Source organism: Desmodus rotundus, chromosome 8, assembly GCF_022682495.2.
Source record: "Desmodus rotundus isolate HL8 chromosome 8, HLdesRot8A.1, whole genome shotgun sequence".
Lineage (NCBI taxonomy): Eukaryota > Metazoa > Chordata > Mammalia > Chiroptera > Phyllostomidae > Desmodus > Desmodus rotundus.
The window spans coordinates 25,692,903-25,708,327 of record NC_071394.1 but is presented as its reverse complement, the minus strand read 5'-3'; the positions used below and the strand labels follow the sequence as shown (position 1 = coordinate 25,708,327).

General features: G+C 46.4%; 1 protein-coding gene across 1 annotated transcript in view; it reads right to left on the bottom strand.

Annotated features, from left to right (window-relative positions):
* NCALD (neurocalcin delta) overlaps window positions 1–9,936 on the bottom strand; it is a 337,075-nt gene extending 327,139 nt beyond the window's left edge. The window contains exon 1 of the mRNA XM_053929493.1: window positions 9,857–9,936. The gene's annotated coding sequence lies outside the window, so the exon portion shown is untranslated. The remainder of the gene's footprint in view (window positions 1–9,856) is intronic.
* Window positions 9,937–15,425: the final 5,489 nt, after the last annotated feature.

Below are 15,425 nucleotides of genomic sequence, written 5' to 3'. Positions count from 1 at the left end.
TAAAGCCAGTGACTAGTGTACTTAAAGGAGACACACAGAGCGGAGGAGGGGGCCACATGACCATGAAGGCAGAGGGAGGAGTGATGTCTCCCTGAGCCCAAAATACCGATGTCCACCAGAAGCTGGAAGAGGCAAGTAAAGAATTCTCCCCCAAGGCTTCTGGGGGCTTTGCTCTGCTGATATCTTGATTTCAGACTTCTGGCCTCCAGATTGGTGAAAAACTTAATTTCTGTTATTTAAAGCCACCAGCATGTTATATTTGTTACAGCAGCCACCAGAAATAAACACAAGCCCTCAACCACATTTCTCACCCATGGCCTCAGCGTCACAGCCTCCTGGAATGGAAAGTATGAGGCCTTCCCCAACAGCCCAACCTGCTCCACAGTGGCCCTGGTTCTGGCCCCAGAGCAGGTCTTCTCCCCAATGCAGTGCTTCATGTATTTGGAGATCACAGTCACCCAGCTCCCACACAGCCCTTTTGAGCTAGAGAGCCCCTCAGCCATGCCTCAGGGAGGTGGGCTCCATCCCACACTGGACACCGTTTTCTGCATTCCATCCAGCCAGGATAGGACAGGGGGAACCACTCTCCCTCTTGTCCTGAACACTGTTCTTGCAACGCAGCCCAAGGGCACACTGGCAACTCCTTTGGAACTCTTGACTTAAAGCAAAACAAAACAAGTCTCCATCTTTTTCACATGGGTTTCGGGGACATAGTGTCACCCGCTTCAATTACATAGGAAATATTTTTATCTAAACACAATCAAACAGCTATGAAAATACATGTTATTTAGGGAACAAAAGAGCAATTCTGAGCAATCACTTACACATTTTGACAGCCAAGCTAAGTTGGTACAAATTAGATTATTCTCAAAAAACCAAAACATACAGGTTTGGGGAAAACCCAACATTTCAGATACACAGAAAAAGAAAATGTTCCTGGGTTCAAAGTCCAGCTTCACAAGTTACTAGTTACTGACTTTGGATAGGTCATATGACTACTTGATGCTTCAGTTCCCATATGTGTAAAATAAATATATCATAATGCCCCTTAATGCTGGACTCTCTCTGCTGGCCCCTCCAGATCCACCCTCCTTCCCCTCCACTCTGCTCTGGGACCCAAGTGGCTGTTTTCTTTGTACAAGGTAATCCCAACATCAACAAGCTTTCTTGCCCTCTGGCTTCTGGTTGGTTTAGCCAATTGGGAGGCACCAGCAGAAGATCAGAGGTGGGAAACAAGAGTGGCTAGAGAGGCATTCACCTGGCGCCTTCTTGTCAGGGCACAATTTGGCAGTGGCTCTATTCCCCTACTGAGGACCAATTCCAGAACCTGCTCTGTCACGTCAGTGTCAGGGCTGGGAACATGGAGGCTTGCATGGATTGCTAGCCACTCTTGGTGATTTCCCTTTTAAATAGTGCCTTTATTGAATTAATACTTAGTATTTAGGACACGGCCTTGTTCAGAGGAAGTACAGAAAAGCATTTGCAATCATTATTGTTATTATTAGCAACAGCTGTCAATTTGTCTGAAGCATCCTTGGCCATGAGATAGCTCAGTGCCTTATTTACCTTTCCTCCCAGGTCCAATACCATTTAGTGCAGTGATAAAAAGAAAATATCCTCAGCTATATAGATGTGCAGAAAACAATTAGGTTCTCTTTCATCTAGATAATTAAAATAACCACCTAACTCCTCTTCTACTTTCCTCTTCTCCCCTTTCTCTCTAATGTCAGGATCTTTCGGATCAAGCCGTTGCCACGTTCAACAAATACTCAATAGCTACTCACACGTCTCTGAATGAAATTCAGACTCTATCACTACCCCTCACAATTTAATCCTGACAGAATGTATTAAACATTTCACACCCACTAGGATGGCTATTAATTGTTTAAAAACCAAAAATAGCAAGTGTTAGCAAGGATGTAGAAAAACTGGATCCTTGTCTTTTGCTGGTGGGTATGTCAAATGGTGCAGCTGCAGTAGAAAACAGTACGGCAGTTCCTCAAAAATTAAACATAAAATTACCATATGCTACAACAAGTCTGCTTCTGGATATATACCCAAAAGAATTAAAAGCAGAAACTTGAACTAATACTTGCACATCCATGTTCATAGCAGCATTATTCACAATAGCCAAAAGGTGAAAGCAACCCATGTGCCCACCACAGATGAATGGATTAAAAAAATGGAAAGACTTCCAGTCAAGATGGCAGCATAGGCAAACAAACACTGCTCACCTCTTTACAGAACCACATCAAAATTACAACTAAATTATAGAATAACAATGACTCCAAAATGTCAGAAATTGAGTTGAGTTGAAGTCTGACGACCATGGAATTAAAGAAATAACATCCATCCAGACTGGCAGAAGGGGTGGAGACGCAGAACGTGCTGGTCCTACATCCATGTGTGGTGGATAAAAATTCAGGAGGGATATCTCAGGAGTGAGGTGTCCTTGCCCTACTCCAGGCGCCCCAGCACAGGGTTCCAGGGCCAAGAAGATAAGTCCCCATAACTTCAGGCTGCAAACGCCAGCAGGGATTGAGTCAGTGGAAGAAACTTCTGGAGTCCCAAGCAGTTCATCTTAAAGAACCCACACAAAGACTGACTCCCTACGAGCTCCAGCACCAGGGTAGCAGCTTGAAAGGCATCAGTGGCATACAGGGAGGAAGTGAATTATCTGGCATCAAGGCAAGAGCTGGGAGACAGTTTACTCCCAGACAGCAAGGGGGCAGAGGCCATTGTCCCTTTTCTGAATCCTCCCCCGACAAAGCCACAGAGCCAGAAGCCAGGTGCCATATCAGACACTCCATCAACCTGGCTAACACTGTTTGCCTTGCCCTGGAGATCCCCTGAGGCTCCATCCCACCCAACTTATAGCTGTTAACAGTGGTTTTTCCATATAAATGGCTAGTTTTGGCTCACACTTCACAACTTACTAAATCCTTTCAAACAAGAAGCAGCTGGCCTCAATAAGCCCCCAGCCCCTGTACCTCTTGCTAAGTGGCCCCAGGCATGGCACTAGTAGCAGCCAGCCTAGATTCACAACTTGGCTTTGGCTGGGAATCTTCAAGCCCAGCACAAGTAGCAGCCATCTCAGACTGCTTTATAGCTCATGAAGGGTAGCCCCAGGCAGAACACAGGTTGGGGCTGATCTTGGCCTGCATCACCCAGGAAACCCCAGGGCTGTGCACCTAGTGGGCAGCTACAGACCATGTAGGAGCACCACCACTCTGCCCCTGCACAGCTGGTCCTCCATGCAGGTGATTGGTGGTCAGTGGTCATAGCCAGTCCTTGCAGCTGACTAGCCTGACTAAATCCCTCTCTTGGACCTGCCAACAGTAATCATGGCTCAACTACAAGAGGAGGATGTACTCAGCCCACATGAAGGACACACCTTCAGTACCCAGCTTGGGTGATAGCGGATGCTGTGCCACAAAACCCTACAGGACACCTACTACGTGAGACAGAATCATGGATACCAAGAGCATTTTGATGGTTGCCAGATGGCATGGGTGAATAGGGAAATGGCTGAGAGGTAAGGGGATTAAGAAGTACAAATAGGGAGTCATAACAGTTCTACCTAATACACAGAAACAAACACAGGGAGGCTGCCAAAATGAGGAGAAAAAGAATCACAGCCCAAATGAAAGAACAGATCAAAACTCCAAAAATAAATAAATAAATAAACAAACAAACAAAATGGAGATAAGCAATCTACCAGATGCAGGGTTCAAAACACTGGTTATAGATGCTCAAGAAACTTAGTGAGGACCTCAATAGCATAAAAAGAATCCATTAAAAAATGAAGGATACATCATTGAAATAAAGAACAATTTACAGAGAAACAACAGTAGGGTGAATGAAACTAAGAATCAAATCAATGATTTGGAACATAAGGAAGCAGAAAACAACCAAGCAGAACAAGAATACGGAAAAAAGAATCCAAAAAAAAAAAAAAATGAGGATAGTGTAAGCAGCTTCTGGGACAACTTCAAGCATACCAACATTCACATCATAGGGGTGCCAGAAGGAGAAGAGAAAGAGCAAGAAATTAGAAATCTGTTTGAAAAAATAATGAAAGAAAACCTCCCTAATTTGGTGAAAAAACAGACATGCAAGTCTAGGAAGCACAGAGAGTCCAAACAAGATGGATACAAACGGGCCCACTCCAAGACACATCATAATTAAAATGCCAAAGACTAAATACAAAGAGTGAATCCTAAAAGCAGCAAAAACAATTAATTACCTACAGGGGAGTTCCAATAAGACTGTCAGCTGATTTCTCAAAGAAACTTTGTAGGCTAGAAGGGATTGGCAAGAAATATTCAAAGTCATGAAAGTCAGGGACCCACAGCTAAGATTGTTCTATCCAACAGAGATATCATTTAGAATTAAAGGGTGATAAAGAGTTTCCCAAACAAGTAAAACTGAAGGATTTCATGATCACCAAACCACTGGTATATGAAATGTTAAAGGGATTTACTTAAGAAAAAGAAGATCAAAACTAGGAACAATAAAATGACAATATATACATATCTATCAATAATTGAATCTAAAAAACAAACTAAACAAGCAAGAAGAATAGAGACAGAATCATGGATACGGAGAGCATTCTGATGGTTGCCAGATGGGGTGGGAGGTAAGGGAATGGGTGAATAGGTAAGAGGATTAAGAAATACAAATAGGTGGTTACAGAGTAGCCATGGCGATATAGAGTACAATGTAGGAAATGGAGTAGCCAAAGAACTTCCACACATGACCGATGGACATGAACAATGGTGTGGGGATTGCCTGAGGGAGTCGGGGTTGCAGGGTGGAGGGAGGCAAAGAGGAAAATTGGGACAACTGCAATAGCATAATCAATAAAATATAATTTAAAAAAACTTTTAAAAGGGGGTATACACATATGATAGAATATTATTCAGCTTTATAAAGGAAGGAAATTCTAACACATACTGTGATATGAGCAAACCTTGAAGACATGCTAAGTGGAATAAGCCAGGCACAAAAGGACAAACTTGGACGATTTCATTTATGTAATGTACCTAGAGGAGGCAAATTCACGGAGACGGGAAGGAAAATGAATGGTGGTTGCCAGGGCTGGGCGGCAGGGTAGATGGATAGTTTTTGTGTAACGGGTGTGGAGTTTCAGTTTGGAACGATTAAAACATTCTGGAGACGGATGGGGACAGCCGCACGATGACGTGAATGTACTTACTGTACTTAGTGCCACAGTTAAAGGATATGATTAACATAGAAATGTTTATGCCGTGTATGCTTAGCCACAACAAAAACAAATAATGTATTCAAGAAATATTTATCGCTCGACTCTTGCACAAAGCACTGTAGTGGGGATATGTCAGTAAACAAACCAGAAGGTCATTGTCTCCACTGAGGGGGCTCTGCTCCTGCACTTCCGCCCCCATATTTCCAGTCAGTCTGTCCCCTAGTTATGTCTTGTACTTCCATATTAGAATACAAGTTCCTTAAAGATAGGGAACTAGATCTTATTCACCCTATACCCCTAGAGCTTAACAGGATGTTGAGCATGTAGAAACTGCTCAAAATAATTGATTGAATAAGTGAGTAAAATTCCAGCCAAAGAAGTCTATGTCTTCTTCCTTTCTCACATCATCTAGCCTGTCAGCACATAACATTTCTGGAAGTTAGTCTGCTATACCTTCAGAAATAAAAGAATAGAGCTTCATGTTAAACTCACTTTAAATTCTTCTGTTCACAAACAACTAAGTGCATAAATTATGTCCTCGGGCAAGCTAGTGAGTGCCCCGAAGCCTGTTTCCCTCACCTATGAAGTAGGGATGATGCTAGCAGTACTGTGGTGGGGGTCTGCTGCTTTGCCTGTCTCCAGGTGATGGCTCAGGGATGAAACCTCTGACCAAGCCCAGGCTCTAGTTCTGTGTGGAACCCCGGCCACAGTAACACAGGGACAGGCCTGGGGCCCAGTCAAAGCTGGTAAGTCACAACCAATCATTGTGAGCAATACTGGCAGAGAGGCTCCCACTTTCTGGCTGGATTTAAAACCCAGACTACATAAAATCTGGAAATTTGCCCTGGCTGGTGTGGCTGAGTGGATTGAGTGCGGGTCTGCAAACCAAAGGGTCGCTGTTTTGATTCCCAGTCAGGGCACGTGCCTGGGTTGTGGGCCAGGTCCCCAGTAGGGGGCGCTAGAGAGGCAACCACACATTGATGTTTCCCTCTCTTTCTCCCTCCTTTCCTCTCTGTGTAAAAATAAATAAATAAAATCTTAAAAAAAAATCTGGAGCTCTTAGAGCCATCCTATAATAAAATGGGGCCTAAAAATGGTAACAACTTCAGAAAGCAAACCAAGAAATATGGAGAGAGAAATTAAGTCCTAATAATGATGCTGGAGCCCTGGATCAAGCCTTACCTGAAGTATCCTTCTGAGTTCTCAGAGCCAAAATAATGTTTCCTATTTTACCTAAAATAGTCTGACAGTTGCAACAGAACTAAGTCCTAATTAAAATAAATATCTCCCCAAAAATGTTACAAAGATGAAATGAGATCTTCATGCACATACATATTACACACGCAATAAATGGACAAATGTTAACTATGGGGATTGTTTAGTGTTGTGGTAGAAATTTCCTGGCTTCTTCCAGGAATCACTTTCAACTCATGTGCTCTGTTCTGGAATTCTACCTTCACAGATACTCTCTATTGCAGTGACAGGGACAGAGGGGCGGTGAGGACAATGCTTGTCTGCCACCACTTCCTAACCCCATACCCTGACAACCATCACTAATTGATCACAGCAGTCATTCCTACTGAGTCAGGACCTGGCCATGGAGTCATATTCAACCCAGTTCCCAGGCAGCCACTACCCATCAATCAAAGATGACATGCAAAATGAAACCAATTCTCTCAGCTTCAGAACAGCGGTTGACAAAGTTTTTCTATAAAAAACTAGGTAGGGTTTTATGCATGGTCTGTATCACATATTCTTCTCTGTGTTTTGATTTGTTTATAGCCCTTTAAAAATGTAAAAACCATTTTTGCTCTCTCAGCTATACAAAACCTGCTCTGGATCCTTGAGCCAGACTCGAGGGCTTTCCCAGAGCGCCAGGCACCGGCTTTATCTCCTTCCGTAGGGCTCCTGGGAGCCCAGGAATGGAGCGCTTGGAAGTGCTGCCTTAGTCGGAGGTGCACCCACAGAACACACTGAGTTGCCCAAAAAGTAACAGAGGAGCTTTGATGACAGGAGAGAGTTCCTGTCCTCATTATACCAGGCCCAGAGCAAGCTGAAACCCACACTCTGGGGAGCTACAACCCAAGGAAGGGCACAAAGTTCACCTGTGCCTGCAGAACCAAATCCCCTCACCTCAGACAGCTGGACCTCCACCCCCCCACCACCAAACCTGAGGTGTTTGACCTTTTTATGAGGGAAGTAAGGAAAGAGTTCAGATCACTACATTTCCATTGTTAGTCTGATCCCTTACACACACACACACACACACACACACACACACACACACACCCCTCTGAAATGGTTCCAAGACAGTATGTCACATTTCCCAAAACTTTATATGTAAGATTGGTTTGGTCCTCCTCTATGTTATTCTTTATGTTTGTTCCTGTCTTTACGGAAAAGGACTGAACTTTGCCTGACTGATATTCAGTTACTCATTCAACAAACATCTCCCAATCCATCTCCCAAGGCACTTGCAGGTAGGGAAGACTGATAGGTAGATGCTGCTGCAGAGTGATGGGAGAGGCACGTGCAGGGTAACGGGCCAGCACGAAGCAAGGACAGCTCAGCCAGCTCGGCGCCAAGAGTTCTGCTGGAAGGCAGTGTGGCTGCAGCTGAATAGGGAAGAATGCACAGGAGTTGACCCAACGAGGAAGGGTGGGAGGGTGACAGGTGCTGAGACTCAGTGGTCTGGACTGAGGCCATCATGGGGAGGCTTGGGAGATGCGGCTGGTGAGGAAGCGGGGTGGGTCATGAAATTCCATGGAGTCCAAACTCTATCCTGAATGCCACAGAAAACCTCTGAAGGCAGTGAGGCAGAATGACAGGCTTAGATTTCCATTTCCAAAGCGAGCATTCTACTTGCCATTTGGAGAATAGACTGGAGCAAGAGTGTCCTGATTGGGAGCAGCCCGGTGTGAAGGCAGTTGGAGCAATTCAGACAAGAAGTTATGAGGCCATGAACTAACTGGTGACAATGACAAAAATAGTAAAAGCTCACATTTGTGCAGCACTTACTACTGACTAAGCACTGTGTGGGGTACTTTCTGTGCGTTAACTCATTTTATTTTTACAACAAGCCTGAGATAGGTTTGGTTCTATTACCAATGTCTCGGCACAGATCAGGAAACAGGTAAAGCAAGGAGCCCGAGGTCTGGGAGCTATTCACGTTCCAACCACAAGTCAAATCAAGCAGTCTGGCTGCAGAAACCGCCCCTCACAGCCCACTCTCCTAGCGCCCTCCTCAGAGGAGTATTCAGAAGTGGGCATGGATGGTTGAAGTGAGACTCCAGGACAACTTCCAGCGGTGGGTCCCTGAACATTTGGGTTTCACTTCTTGAGCCTCTCCCATGAAGAAATCCCCTCCCCAAGTCTGCACTCAGCCCCCAGTGGTGTCCCCATGCACCCATACTCCCCCCCTCACCCCACCACGCCCTTCTCCTTTGCAACCCTTGCATGCTGCATCTGACCCTAAAACCCAGGTGTCTTCCAGTGAAAAACCTCACAGGCATTGCCCATTTGGTCTGAGGAGCACCAACAGAGAGCCCTGTTCTTTGCAGCACAGCTGTGGAAGCCTGCTATTTTCAAATCGGACAGAACTGGGAAAACTTCGGGCAAGCTTGTGTGGTTTCCTTGTCCACCGGTGAGTGAGCCCTTGGCAGCCCTGCCCCTGTGTTTTGCACTAGTTTTTCTATGAACAGAACGTGTACCATCATCTGAGGCCAACGTGCAACACTTGGCCGCCCTGGCCTGCAGCCTCAGACGGACCCTCAGGAAGACAGGGGTCCTGGCAGGGAGATCTTTAGACAGCCAAATGGCTTTCTTTCTCTGGGCGTTGAAGTTGAAGGGAGCATCTGCAGCAAGAAACTTGCGTATTTCCTGCGGACAGGGAGACCTCCTGCCCCTCCCGGGCTGATACAACCCACTTTGCACATCCTGCTTCTCTGAAGCTAAAAATAAATCGGTATGTACTGAAAAATACTCAAACACATCTCCCCAGCACACCCCTTCCCGAGTCCCCGAGGGCCGAAGAAGCAAATCTTTCAGGTCCTGAGTCCAAAGTACAGACCCCTCCTCCTGTGTTTTCAACTAGTGCCTTTCAGACGCTCCCAAAGCCCCCTTCCCAGGTCTCTACCCCTCGCACACGCCTTCCGTGGCCTCTCAGGGCCGAATCTGTAGGCCCAGGAACCAGCCCGTGTCTTCGACCTTGACCCTAACCCCCACCCGGGACAGACGCTCTGGAGGTCCCCAGGCCACCAGGCTCACGAACGCCCCCTTCCGACCCAGCGCGCCCCCATCCTGATTGCCCCGCGCTCCTCTGCGCGTCCCTCTCCGCAAAGTTGCTCTCTCCTTTTCTGTCATTCACCCTCAGGGTCTTTGGTTTTGTTTTCTTTTCCCTCAGAGGCACTCACTGAGCGAACTGAATCAGGGAAGGGCTGTGGGGACAGGTCCCCAGGACCGCGCTCCCCGTGCCCACCCATGCGCCCGCCGCGCTCCAAGTGCACGGGTCCCCACAGCAGCCACTCCCCCACCCCCACCGCACCCACCCCCGCCGCCAACCCCACCCCAGGCTGCAACTCCGACTGCGCTCTGGCTCCGGAGCAGCGGAGGGCAGACGCTGCGACTCACCGCCTCAGCTGCTCCTGGCGTCTGTGTCGCCGCAGGCGAGGCGACGGCAGCGCCTTCCCTCTGCCCGCCTCCCCCTGGACAGCATCCCCGCCTGCCGCGCCCCCCTCCCCAGCTTCGCTCGCTGCCTCCCTCCTCGCAACCGCCCACCCCGCCTCCCCCCTGCGCCCGCCTGGCAGACAGCCTCTCCTGGGGTCCCGGGGGGCCAAGCTGAGGTGCGGGGTTTGCAGGTGCAGTGGATGCCCCCACCTTGCCCCAGCGCAGCCACCAGACTCATCCACATTGTGCACCCTAGTCCTAGCCTACCGTCAAAATTTCTGGCCAAGCTGCACTGGCACTTTCGGAGGGGTGCCATCCGTTTGCCTGTTCAGGTCGTGGGGAGGTCAAATTCAACCCACAGCACCTTCTGCTAGGCTTTGATGTGAAGTGGAGAGAGGTGACTGGGGTCCCTGGTGGTTGCAGTGAAGTTCAAGGGGGCCTTGGAAGGACATGGTCACAGGATGTGAGGGGGCTGCTCTTGCCTGACCAGTGTTTTCTCTATTCAAAGCCTTCTGTGAATCCTCCAGGGATGGCTTAACAAAAATTTGGAAGAAGGACATCTGAGGGGGCACCTTACACTCCCACCACCGCTCTGTGGACCACTCCAGAATGCCACCAAATCTTTCATCTCCACTGCAGAGATGCGAAGCCTATGTCTTGTCTATTTGTTCAACCAGTATTTTTTGAGTGGCTTCCAGCACGTGTTTTGGTCTTACTGTGTTGGCCACTCTCGTCCTGTCAAAAAGCCACTGTAACTTCTTGTGTTTGTCAACCCCAGAGACATTCCCAGAACCTATCAGAGGTGCAAACAGCAACTTAGATTCATTGATTTAAACATTTGCTGGTTAAAAATATTAAAAGGTGCCATGTAAAGCTGTAAGTCACCTTGACCTGTCCGTGTTTGTTATAATGATGACAAAATCTTTCAATATGACTAGTAATAGAAATGGCAGTTTCATTTAGGCCTAAACAGCTGCCAACTCTGATCTCAAAATCAAGTTAACAGGTTCGCCTGACCGCAGCCATCCTCTTAGTACTACTGGCTTCAGTTTCCACATCAGTTACTCCCCCAGGCAGTGCTTGACCAGCAGCGCTGTCCGAGAGGCCAGGAAACCATTCCTGGATACCCAAACTTATTCTCCTGTGGATTCTATACATACCCACCGGGATCACCCAGTGAGCTGGCTTGTTGTTTTGTTTTTTAATACTTGGCCTAGGCCTCGTCCCCAGAGATTTGGATTTAACTGGTTGGGGGTGCAGCCTTGCCTGGGCATGTTTTCCTTGGGCCCCAGGAGATTGTGATGTACAGCCAGGGTTGGCAACCTGAGCCTGGGCGATCATCACACAGAGCCTAAGGCAATGGGATACAGACGGGGAAGGTTTTGAAGCCAGGACAAAGGCCTGCCCAGGTGCTGCCAATTCCAGTGTCCCTAAAGGACTTAAGGGATTAAGGAGCAGACACAAAGAAGTGGCCTGGGCTGGGTGTACAGGGGCGGACTGGGAAGGGCATCAGGCGGTACAGAGGGCAGCCTCCTTTTTCTACATGGGAAATGCAGGTCCAGCGTGGCTATCAACTTGGGAAGGTTTTTTTAAATTTTCCATTTGGTTTTGGTCTTGGTTTTTCTTTTTCAGAGAAGCCAGAAATGCACATTTAATGGGAACTATTCCCAAGTTAAAATATTGGAAGCTAATTTTTGCATCTTTTAAATGCTCTATAGGCCAAGAAAGTTTTGTGGGCCTCAGGGGTCCCCAGGTCACGAGCTGGACAGCCGCGATCTGGAGCGCGCAGGGCTGGTGGGTGCCTGCGGACACTGCAGGAAGACCCTGGTGGGTCGGAGGCAGCAGTGGGGAGGTGACCGTGGCTGGGGTGGCAGTGTCGCTCAGTGACTTAAAACCCACTTTCTTTATTTTTAAATCTTGCTTTAATGATCTCTGCTTAAAAAAAAAAAAAAAGCTTTATTGAGATACAATGTATATAGTATAAAATTCATCCATTCAGAGTATACAATTTAATGTTCTTACTATACTCACAACTATCACCATAATCAATTTTAGAACTGAGCTGGATCTCCCCCAAAAGAAATGCCGTACCTATTAGCACTTATTCCCTTCTTCCTCCCAGCCCCCGGGCCTTAACATCCACTAAACAACTGCCTATGTCTGTAGATGTCTCTATGCTGGACATTTCATAAAACAAAGACTTCGTACAATGTGAAGTCTGCTCGGACTGGTTTCTGTAACTTAGTACAGTGTTCATCCAGGTCATCAGCACTTCATTCCTTGTTATGAACACATAAGATCCCGTGACATGGGTACATCATTTATCCACTTATCAATTCATGGACATTTGGGGTGTTATGAATAACGTCCTATGAACTTTCCCGTGTAGGTTTGTATGAGGGTGGATTTCTCTGTTCCTCTTGGGTGTGTATCTAGGAGCAGAGTTGCTGGGTCCACAGCAGTTCTATGTTGGACATTTCGAGGGGCAGCGCACTGTTTTCCAAAGGAGCTGCACCATCTTTCGTCCTCGCCAGCAGTGCGTGAGGGTCCCCGTTTCTCCGCACCCTCACCAACACTTATTTGCCATTTTTAAGTTTCACCGTCCTAGTGCAAAGTGGTGTCTCATTGTGGCTGTGACCTGTGTTTTCCTAGTGGCTAAGGGTGCTGGTCATCTTTTCATGTGTTTATCTTCTTTAGAGAAATGTCTTTCAGATCCTCGGTTCATTTTTTCAAGTGGGTTGTTTGTCTTTTTATTAGTTTTATTATTAAGGTGTAAGACAGAGTTCTGTAAATATTCTGAATGTAGTCCCCTATCAGATATATGATTTGCAAATATTTCCTCCCACTCTGTGGGTCGTCTTTTCATTTTCTTGGTGGTATCTTTTGAGGAACATAAGTTTTCATTCTAATGAAACACATATTATCTATGTGTTCTTTTGTTGTTTGTACTTTTGCTGTTGTATCTAACAGGTTTGGCCTAATTCAAGGTCACAAAGATTTATGCCTGAATATTGGGCCCTACTTTTTACTTTTTATTTTTTAAAGATTTTATTTTATTTACTTCTAGAGAGAAGGGAAGGAGGAAGAAAGAGGGAGAGAAACACCAATTGATTGCCTCTCTCATGCCCCCACCAGCGCTGAGTCCACTGAGCCACACCAGCCAGGTGGGCCCTACTTTTCAAAATGTTCCTTAACTGTGTGATACTGGAAACAAGGAACAACACTGAGACAACTGGCGTTAGGCTTGTAGTCAGTCTCTCGCTTCCACAGGTTTAATTTGCTGGGACAGCTCTCTCACCACAGCACTGGGTCAAGTTTCCACACCGAACTAAAGTTTTTGTCTAGGAAACAAGTGAATGTATAAATTTTGGACTAACGAGGCCAACAACAGCATGTATTTATTCATCCACTCCACAAATGTTTCCTGAGGGCTTCCTGTATGCTGGAACTGTTCTAGGTTCTGAGGATACAGCCCTAAAGAAGACAGACAAGATCCATGCTCTGGGAATCTGGTGAGGTTTCCAGTGCAGTGACAGAGAGATGGCAGGCAGGGTGGGAGGGGCAGCAAAATACATAACAAAAAAAAAAATAAGAAATGTATCAAAAATGCACATATAGCAACATGCTGGGACCACTAGGGAACCAGCCAGGCAGAGGAAACATCGTGCAGAGGGCCTAGTTTGGAGGAGAAATTGCACAGCTTATTCTGAAAACACAAAGAAATCTAATGTAGTTGGAGCTGTAGTTGGAGCTCAGTGGAGCTGTAGCTGGTGGCTGCACTCCCTAGAAAGCAGAGCCCTAGCCAAAGGTTAGGCGCTAAGACCTTATAGGACAGTGGAACCGGCCAGGGAAGAAGAACTGAGAGAAGAGAGCAGTGAGTCAGGAACAGAGGTAGAGCAGCTCTAAGGAAGGGTGTTACACGGCTCCCTGTTGTCACTGGAGTGTTGCAGGAAGCACCGTGGGTTTATATGAGGCAGTGTGGAGGCCTCAGGTGAAGAAGGATCCAAAAGAACGGGGATGAATTCTGGTCTTCAGAGAAGCAGTGGAAGGCTTCTGAAGCTCCAAACACCTTCCAGAGGTGAGGGGAAAGAGCACTGGCGTGGTGGGAAGAGAAGGTAATTTGCAGGCTCCTTGCTCCCATTGGTCAATGTTTGTTACAGTCACTCCTGGGGTGCATGTGAGTGGTCACCAAGCAGGTGCCCGGGAAGCAATAGGGAAGTCCAGGGTGTCCAGCAAAAGGCGTATGCTGGGAGGTGAGGTGCCATTGGGTATATCCAAAAGCCACCTGAAAGATGGGGAGCAGCAGTCCCAGTGCGCTCCTCAGTCTGAGAGAGTGTGACACAAGGAGCAGCAAACGGCTCCATGACCACAATGACAGCACAAACCATCGCTAGATTTTTCTAGAAAGTTGGTGTCTTGTTGTCAGTACAGCGGGCAAGGGGAGGGTGAAACACGGCCAGAGAATGTCAGGGCCAGACCATGAGCTGCTGTGCAAGTCAGGGTAAAGAACATAAAATCTGTTCTAGTCAGAATTTATTCTAAGAACAATACAAGATCATGAAGGGCTCTTCATAAATTTATGTGCAATAAATAAAGTTCCCTTTGTAAAGGAACAGCTCTGCAAATTTGGGAAAATGCAGAGTTGTGCAGCCATCACCACCATCCAGATCCGAAGCAGGGCCAGCACCCAAAAATGCTGCTGCCCTGTGAGTCGAGCCCTCCCTTAACCGTAACCCAGGAACCACTGGTGTAGTCTCTGGCTCTGTGGTTTTGTCTGTTCGAGAATGTCGTATCAATGGAATCATACAGTATGTCTCCCTTCACTTAGCATAATGCAAGTGTGATTCCTCTGTGTTGCTGAGTGCATCGTTGGTTTCTTCCGTTTATATTGTATGAATGTACCACAGGTTGGTTATCCATTCACCCGTTGAAGGAAATTCAGGTTATTTCCTGTTTGGGGCAATTACGAATAGAACTACTGTAAATATTGGCCTACAGGATTTTGTGTGAATACACTTATCATTTCATTTGGGTAAATATGTAAGACTGGGATTGCGGGATCCCGCGGTGTGTGTTTACTTGTATAAGGAACTGACATTTTCTTGTACGCCTGAAACTAATATAATGCTATGGGTCCATTACATTTTACATAAAATATAAAAATAAATAAAAAGAGAAACTTCCAAACTGCTTTCCCAACAGCAACATAGGAACATTCCAATTGTTCTATTTCTATTTCAGAACTTGATATTGCTAGATTTTTGTTGTTTTGTTTTATTTTAGGCTCTTTAAATAGTGGGTAATGGCTTTAAGTTTCATTTCCCTAATAACTAATGATGTTGAGCATCTTTCCATGTATTTATCTGCCACCTATTTGATTCCATTGAAATATCTTTCAAAATGTTTTCTATTTCTTACCTGGTCCATTTGCTCGTGCATCAATGGGTTTGTCTTTTACGTACGCTGGACACAAATCCTCTGTCAGTTATGTGTCTTGTAACTATTTTTCTCCCAATATGTGCCGTGTCTTTTT